This window comes from Anser cygnoides, chromosome 16 (genome assembly GCF_040182565.1).
Source record: "Anser cygnoides isolate HZ-2024a breed goose chromosome 16, Taihu_goose_T2T_genome, whole genome shotgun sequence".
NCBI classification, from domain to species: domain Eukaryota; kingdom Metazoa; phylum Chordata; class Aves; order Anseriformes; family Anatidae; genus Anser; species Anser cygnoides.
In genome coordinates, this window is record NC_089888.1 from 9,185,130 (window position 1) to 9,193,518 (window position 8,389).

The window sequence follows — 8,389 nt, forward strand, 5'->3', positions numbered from 1 at the left end:
TTCAAAGCCCTTCAAAGGCAATCAAGTCCAACAATTTGTAATCCACACATTTTGAGAAGAGGACACCAAAACTTTTGGTTTTGAAGTCAGTAATGTTAGGATCTTTCAGATCACGCTGGAATGGAAGTCTAAAATTATTCAAAGAGAACTCTGCCTAGAAGTGCTTCATTTTTAAAGCAATGCACTATTCTGCCCTTATTTGCAATCAACTGGTTATAGGGAACATGGAATTTCAACACCAAGATACATACATTAAAGTGGTTTGCTAGTTAACCGTCATACAATGCAGAGAAGGACAGTATACCTTCAATAGCAAAGCTCCACTGAAGAAGCATCTCATCAAATCCATTCCTGTCTAGAAATATGCAAAGGTCTCCTGAATTCAAGCAGAGCATCACTGGATATTTAAAATCTACAGCCATTTTACTCTTATTGAGTACTTTCTATTTACAATTTGCATTTCAATTTTCATTGTCACCATTACAAATTAGTTTCTTTCTATATTGTATTCAATTTTCCAATATTTTTGAGGTGTACTAAAAAGCCCACCCCTTATTTTTCCTTTTCTCAAAACTCACTCTGTAGTTTCATACAGCAATTGTATAAGCCCTAGATAGTGGTTAAAAATTGCATAAAACCATAACTCCTCATTCCAAAACCAGCTCAGTACAGGATACTTTACATCACCATTCTGCTACAAGCCAGCCTCCTGGACACAATGGAAACTACTACTACTGCAGAGCACAAACTGAATTTTATCTGTATATCCCCAGAACAACCAAGACATTTTATAGCCACCAATGTCTACTCACAGCAACTGTTTCAAGGATGTCAATAAGGGCTTCAGAGCAAAATCCAAATTACTCAATATAATGAGTGGTTCAGCTTTTAAAACATTAGTAACGAAGTATTTTAAGTTGACTTATATGTATTATTCTTGCCTTCATCCTCTTTTACTCCCATGATACTAGTCAAACCGTTACACTGATCCCTATTTTTTGTATTCCAAGAAAGTCCCTGTCAAGGATATTATTAGTTCACTTTCTATATTTACTGCAGAATACTACAGAACCTCAGCTGAGGACACCTCAGACTGTTTTCTACTCCGATCTCACTCCATCAAGAGTTATAATCATCAGAGTTCAGTCTGAAAAAGCTTTTCTTCAAACAGCTCTGGTCAGAATAACATTAAGGACAGAAAATTCAGCTGTTACTCGCAAAATCTACGGAGACTTGAACTCACGTCCTAGCGCTTGAAACAGTAAGGTTTTGGAAACCCATCCAATTGCGAATAGACTTCAGCTGTTCACATTCCATAACCAGGCAAAAAAAATCACTGCAGACATGTCCGTAGTGCCCAACATGCTTATTATTCTCCGCGTGGAAACCAATTGCCCAGCTTCTTTGACAGTCTGGCTGCTCAGTCACATTTAAATGGACTGTTGAAGGCCTAGGAAAGCCTTTGAAGCACACCTCGGTGGAATTCACCACACACCCTCTTCCAGCCTTTTAAGTCAAGAAACTGGAAGAGTTCAGCCTTCACATACCTTCTGGGAATCCAAAAGGATTCCAACCTCACAAGAAGTCAAGTGCCATGAGTTTAAGCACAGCTTACCTTATGCACCCATAAGATGGCAGCAGTCCCACCCGCCCTTCTTTGCCAAATGCTTTGCAATCACAAGCGTAACCATGATTTGATGACCAAAATTACTGTACAAATACTTGGCCTCTGGAACTATTCATTTAACAATGAAGAAAAAATTATACCCAGCAGTATCACGTGAGCGCTCCTTGCCATGACTGTTTCTAAAGGTGAAGGAACAAAGCAATGCCTAACAGAAAAGCAATTTTAAGGAATCAAAAAATCTAAATCTTTACTTGGAATAGAAATCTGAAACCTGCAGAGCACACCAGGATTCAGGGTTTATCCCCATGACATTCAATTAGTTGGATAGCTCAGCGTGCCACTCGTTTTCCACAGCTGAACAGAAATTTACTATCAGGGAGACAGCTAAATTGCAAATAACAATAAAACTGTTTCCAATTAACGTATCATTCTTAACTTATCCGTATTAAGTGAATGTTTCTACAACAATTGGTACATCATCATCACATCATGATTCTACGGACACGTTTCTTCCTCAGTCACCCCTATACCAACCTCATGTTTTTATATCCTGATCAGAAGTTGAATTTACATCCAGCAAGTTATCACCAATTCAGAACTATTTCAGAGCTCATTAGACTGAATTTTGGCAGAACCAAACTATTGCTTCATAAATTCACCTTCATCACGAGGCAGTTAAAACATCTTGTGGATTGTTAAAATTCCACTTCGTAAACTTCTGACAATTTTAGACACTAGGTGGTAATTTACACAATCACATTACAAGTTTGCATATACAAACAGCAATTCTGATTTCTTTTTAAAAACATTTATTTGCTACTTTGACAAGTAACTGTTTGCTACTGTTTGACAAGAATATTCTCACAAAGCAAACTAGGATTTTGTTTATAGTTTCTCAGCTACTTGTGTAGCGTACCATGCTGTTGTTGATTTGTATGAAATATTTCACTAGTGTATAAGAACCTACTGCCCCTCATTGTACGTTCAATTATATGTTGTTTGTGGATAATGAGAGGGTTTACAACACTTTTTCAATGTAATACGCTCTCTACCCTATAATGGATTTACAAACTCATAACTCTTGAAGAAAAACACACCATAATCTAGAAAGTTGAGCCTAACAATTTATAAAGGCTGTCTCAGTGGATGGAGAAACAAAAAGCTGCTAGTATTTCAGCTGATTTTTCCATGTAACCTGGGGTTAACTACTTCAAACTTCTCAAGACCAATGCTGCTACAAATTAACAGACCCCTATACCGTACTGGAGGCGCTGCTGCAACTTACAGACTAACAGAGATTGAAAGACAGATAGGTGAAGGAACAAGTGTTTTACTCACACCCTCTTAGCATAACTTGATAATCACGTACCTTGCTCAACCCTTCCATGTTTACTTTTTGCTAATTCGGTTATTAACATTTTAAATTTTATTGAGACAGTGCTGTGCTACAATATTGTCAAGTTGTCTTGGGGCTTTTTTCGTTTTGTACCATAATTGCCAAAGGTGTTGCAGATAGAAGCTGGAGGGTCAAACAGCAAACAGACACTTCCCGGGGATAATCAAGTTTTTACCACAACTTGTGGTTTCTTCAATATAATGCAAATAAAAGGTAAGAAACTTCAATGTTTTAAGTAAGTTTCCTGTACCTTTAGGAGATCCAGACAGTGAAGATTTGGGTTTAGTTCTGAATAGGATATTTATGATGGAGAATGCCTAGAAGGAAAAACAGAGAGTTAGCATTTTGCTTCCTAAAGCTACAAAAAGATCTGTAGTAAATGTCTTACCACAGTATTAGTTTTACCTCATCCTTTTGGATGACAGGAATTTGTATGACCATTAAATTCTTACTGACGGACTGCTCAACACAGCTATGACCTCCCAAGCAGGAATTCCAACCTGATCCCACAATTGTCTTTCACCACTCTTGCCTCAAACTTATGTGAGCTTTCTTACACAGAGTAGAATCTCACAGCACGCTTTGCAGGACTAAGAATTACTTGCAGTTCGTTTTTCTGCAGTAAGGCTTCCAGTGTTGCAGAAGTTCACTGTCTAAAAGCCCTCAAGATCAGCTACCGATATTAGACCTTGAGCTTAATTCACTAAAACACACCAAAACCAAGGCACCAACCTGAGAAACTTCAGCAGCTATTACCAGCAGAAAGTGGCTATCAATGTTACCTTCTGCCTACACGTCTGGTCTAACGGTTATTTCCCTCAGACATCTAAAAATCAATCTAGCTAAAAACATTTTAGAATAAAAACATTTCAGTACTAAATATGAAACCTGTCACTTGCACGGACTGTTCTAAATAGAAATCAATGTATTTTATTTTGCTTACAAATATAGCACAAAGCATTTAATCTTCCTTTTCCATGACTGAAGCCAACTGCATGCAGATGGCTAACAACATTGCTACCAGCAACAAAACGGGTAAGATCTCAACCTTGGTTAAGGTTAGAAGAGGAGTTAAATAAACATGGTCTTGAATTTACTTCAGTCATTTCAAAGTCTTACAGTGAATCTTAGAACTGTAACCAGTTATCAGCAGTCCCTGAGAACACGGGAGGACACAGAAGCCTGAAAAAGGCAAACCCCATGCCTATTTTTTAACTGGAAACTGAAGGTGGGAGACAAAAGGATTACAGTCCTATTAGTTTGACTTCTCTTCTAGAAGTGTTTCTGGAGGTTTCATTTATTAAAGCATCTGGAAAACAACGAAATGAATAACATTCCAGGCAGGATCAAAACCAAGTTGTATATAGACAACTAAACTTTCTCCTGCCATCCCTGGTGGTCAAACCAGGCTTAAAATGAATCACACAACCTCAGCAGGAACGAACACAAAGTTCTAGGCAGGCACTGCCTGCTGATCAGACACAGGACAGAAAAACCACCAAGTGACACCAGCAAACTGAGAAAGGAGTCACAACCAACATAACAGTGCATTACCTAAAACAAGCCAAAGCTGACAGGCTGTTTTAGAAAAAAGTCATCATCCTGAGATCCAGAAACTGAAAAACAGTAGGAGGAGTTCTCTGTGCTCAGTGTTAGGGAGACCTCAGCCAGAGCACTGCAGCTGTACTGTACTGGTGACAGGCTTCGAGCCCGTTGTGGACCCAGTTAGCGAAATAAAAAAAAAAAAAGGCAAGAAAAGTGGGAATATTTTTTTTTTTCAGAAAACATACACCCTGTAAAAGAAACCTTAAAGGTTTGGGCTTCTATATGCTGAAGAGGAGATGGCTGAATGGGGCCCGACAACCAGCAGTCCTCAAGTACATAAAAGGGTTTTGGGTGGAAAAGATAACCTGTTCTCCATGCTTACAGGGACTGAACGAGACGTGCATCGAGAAAGTGCATTGAGAAAAAGCTTTCTGATGGTAATGATTGCAATGCACTGCACCACGTTGGGTGACAGAGGTGGCTTAGCTGTTGGTACGCTGTGATTGATAAACGTTCAGTTAGAATGAGGTTGGCATAACTGCCACCGCAGAGGGATGGACTACCACGCTTCTGGAAGTCCCTTCCAGCCCTGGATTCCCAGGACTACGCATATGCCTCTGTCTACCTGACTGCAACAGAACGCTTCCTTCTCCCATCACTGAAGGGCATCTGCCCCACAGTTAAACAGCAGGTTTGGCAGAATGGGGGAGATCTCACGCCGGTTCTGCCACGGACTCTGATTGCTGACAGGCCAGCTGAAAGCACAACAGAGACCAGATTCTCAAAGAAATTTGTTTTATTGATGGTCAGAACCAGATGGTCAGGACCAGAATATGGAAACATGTCCCAATCTCTCAGATGTGCACATTTGGAGGACCAAAAGTGACTATGTTCTCATTATGCTACCTATTACAAACTTGCACGTGCCTCCCATTAAAACATTCTTTGCATTTGTTCATGAACTACTGGCACCAGAGAGGGAGGGCTTTTTGTGGAATGGGAACAGAGTAGGATGAGAAACAGAACAGATACCTCATAAAATCGTCAAGACTCAGATTTGCAATTTCTTCTTCTCAAGCACTTCTTGAGATCACCGACTACAAATCACGTCATAGACAACATTCAAGGAAGTTTTACCTACCAAAAACGAGGTTTTAAACTAAACATTTTTTTTTCTGAAACTAGATGTTTAATAATGTATTGCATCTTTACAGTTGCTGCCCCTGCAGTTGCATAGCAAGGATGTTTAGGTTTTCCTCATCAATACCAAACCGTTCACAAAGCAGGAACGTTCGTTTACCCATTTCACAGATGGGGAACCAAAAAGTCAAGTCCTATCCCTGCAACAGGATGCAAGGGTCTGAGGTGGGGCCTAGGCACAACTGAACCAAGTAAGCGAACTGCGGAACAGCACAAGACTTACTACCTAGCCCCTTGCCACCTGCATTTTACACGCCCGGATCTCTATTGCCACCCAACGTCAGCCAACCCTCATTGGGTAAAAGCGAGGCAGCGCAGCAGCGCTCAGCTGCTGCTCAGGAGCTGTCCCTGTAGAGCAGGCGTGACAGGTGAGCCAGATCCGCCCATGAGAAATCAGAAGTTACGGCCACATCACCAAGATAGACCGACTACTGGCCAGCACACCTAAACCTTCACCTGCTCTTCGCAGGCTGAGGGGGATAGCTGTGCATTTATTACCTAGACAAAACAGGGGTTAGAAAGGCTCCCTCCCTTTTCTTAAAAGAACTTAAAGTAGCTCCAATACGGTGGCTGAGCCTCTTTCTTTTGTTGCACACTCATTCTGGAGCATGAAGAATAAATTGCTACAAGTTCTAGCAGGTTTGTTGAGATGGCTCATTTCCTAACATAGATTTGAAAACCCCACATCACCAGTATCTTTGTAATATGTAGCAAAAATGTTAAAGCATTTGACTTCTGCAACAGTATTAAGAACAATACCTAACTATTTACAACTGAGAAATTCAAATAAATATGCGCTGCCAATCAAGATAAAAGAAACCTACATATTTTACAGACTTGAGGCTATTTACACAAAATATAAATCACTAGCTGAACAATGCTGCTTCTTAGACAAATCTTTTTCTATAGCGTTTGGGCAGGATATGGTACACCTCAAAGACAGCACTCACTGAAGAAAAGGATGATGTTCTTTCTGAGCACAGACAAGAAAAATCTTCAAGGACAGAAAACACTAAATATTAAGCAAAACAGCTCAGGAGCTAAGACACGGATTATTAATTAGAGAAGAGGTGACAAAAAGCTACAATTTGAAAGTAAAATTCAAAGGAAAAGAGGGAACTAGCAGATGTACACATAACCCAGTCAGTCCAAACATAACTCGAAAGAATAAAGCAGAAAGTAGAACGGCAATCACGAATAAATGCTTAGACACTCACTTCTAGCCAAAAGATATTTCACTTCTACTGTCAAAAGATATCTCACAGAATTTAATTATATATATATATTTTCTCCTGAAGTCGAACAGGTCAAAAAACCACAGCCACTAATTACAGTTAACACGGTAATCAATGCACAGATCTCCTCCATTGTTCCTGCTTCATCTTCAGGAACTTTAATAAAACAATCAACCCCCTGGCAAGGATTCCAGACAACGCAATTAAAAAACATTTTTCTGAAAGTTCATATGCCCTCAGAATAAAGTTGCTGTTTTTCAGTGAGCTCTGGAACACAAAGAGCAGCTTTCAGTTCTGCTCTGACTCCACACAATTACAGTTACATTACCCAGATTAGCTTCAACCTATGAATACTTCAGTTTTGCCCCAATATGCCCAATGCTTTGACTTGTACCGATGGTGGAAATGTGATTAACGATAAATATTGTGAAATTGTCAAGGAAAGAAAGAATGGCTGCTGAAAGCAATAATGAAGAATTGTAGCTCGCATGTGTCCTTTACGAAGCTTTGGAATGAAATTCTGATCTAACACCAGAGAACGGAACACGGAGTAAAAGAGCTCGGCCACCTACTCTGAAAACTTCCATCAGGATGTGACAGACCTCCAGTTACCTAACGACACGTAACGCCTCGGTGGTGAGCTAAACGCACACACTGCCGCGTGCCTCAGAGGATGCACGGGCACGTCCGAGCCCCCTTTCCCAGGCGACAGCCGCGGCCCCGGGAGGTGTCCGGAAGACCCCGGGCGCTTACCGAGCAAGGAGCCAAACCACAACGCTCCGGCGGTGCGGGCAGGGGCGCTCGGCGGTACGGCTGAGCGCGGGAGGTGAGGCTTTTACAGCGTCCCAGGGCAGGCAGGGGGCTTGCGCTCGGCTTCTGTTAGCGCCACACGCGCACACACTCGCACGCACACCCCCGGCCCTTCCCGCTCCGCACGCCGCCCGCAGGCCCCTCGGCACCCCCCGGCCCCGGCAGCAGGCGGCTCCCAGCCCCCGGCCCCGGCCCCCCGGCGCCGGCACCGAGCCGAGCCCCGCGCCGAGGCCGGGCCGAGCCCCCCGCGGGGCTGCCGGGGGCGGTGGCGGCGCTCACCTGGCGGCCTGGGCTGCGGCTCCCGGCCGAGGGGCGCGGGCTGCGGGCGGCTCAGTCCATGGGCCGGCGGCGGGGGGCGCGGCGGGAGGCGGCGGGCACAGGGCAAACACTAAAGAGAATGAGCGGGGCCAGCTCCGGCCGGGGAGGAAGTGACGGCACGGCCGCCCGCGGGACGGAGGGGGGCGCAGCCAATCGGGGGAAGGCGAGCCCCCGTCCGGAGACGCCTCCCCGCGAGGGTCCCGCCAATAGGCTGCGGGCAACGCCGTTCGGCTCGGGGACTACGAGGCCCGGCGTGCC

At 43.2% G+C, this 8,389-nt stretch overlaps 1 protein-coding gene across 12 annotated transcripts in view; it reads right to left on the reverse strand.

The window, feature by feature from the left end:
* The window catches only part of STAU1 (staufen double-stranded RNA binding protein 1), a 30,587-nt gene extending 22,328 nt beyond the window's left edge, over positions 1-8,259 (reverse strand). For 5 of the 12 annotated variants that reach the window (XM_048072504.2, XM_048072502.2, XM_048072498.2 and 2 more), the window contains exons 1-2: positions 8,093-8,258; positions 3,274-3,340 (exon numbers count right to left, since the gene is read on the reverse strand). The gene's annotated coding sequence lies outside the window, so the exon portion shown is untranslated. Of the gene's footprint in view, positions 1-3,273; positions 3,341-7,756; positions 8,017-8,092 lie in introns of those variants that run through there. The other 7 variants (XM_048072500.2, XM_048072499.2, XM_048072496.2 and 4 more) reach the window with 4 other exon arrangements.
* Positions 8,260-8,389: the final 130 nt, after the last annotated feature.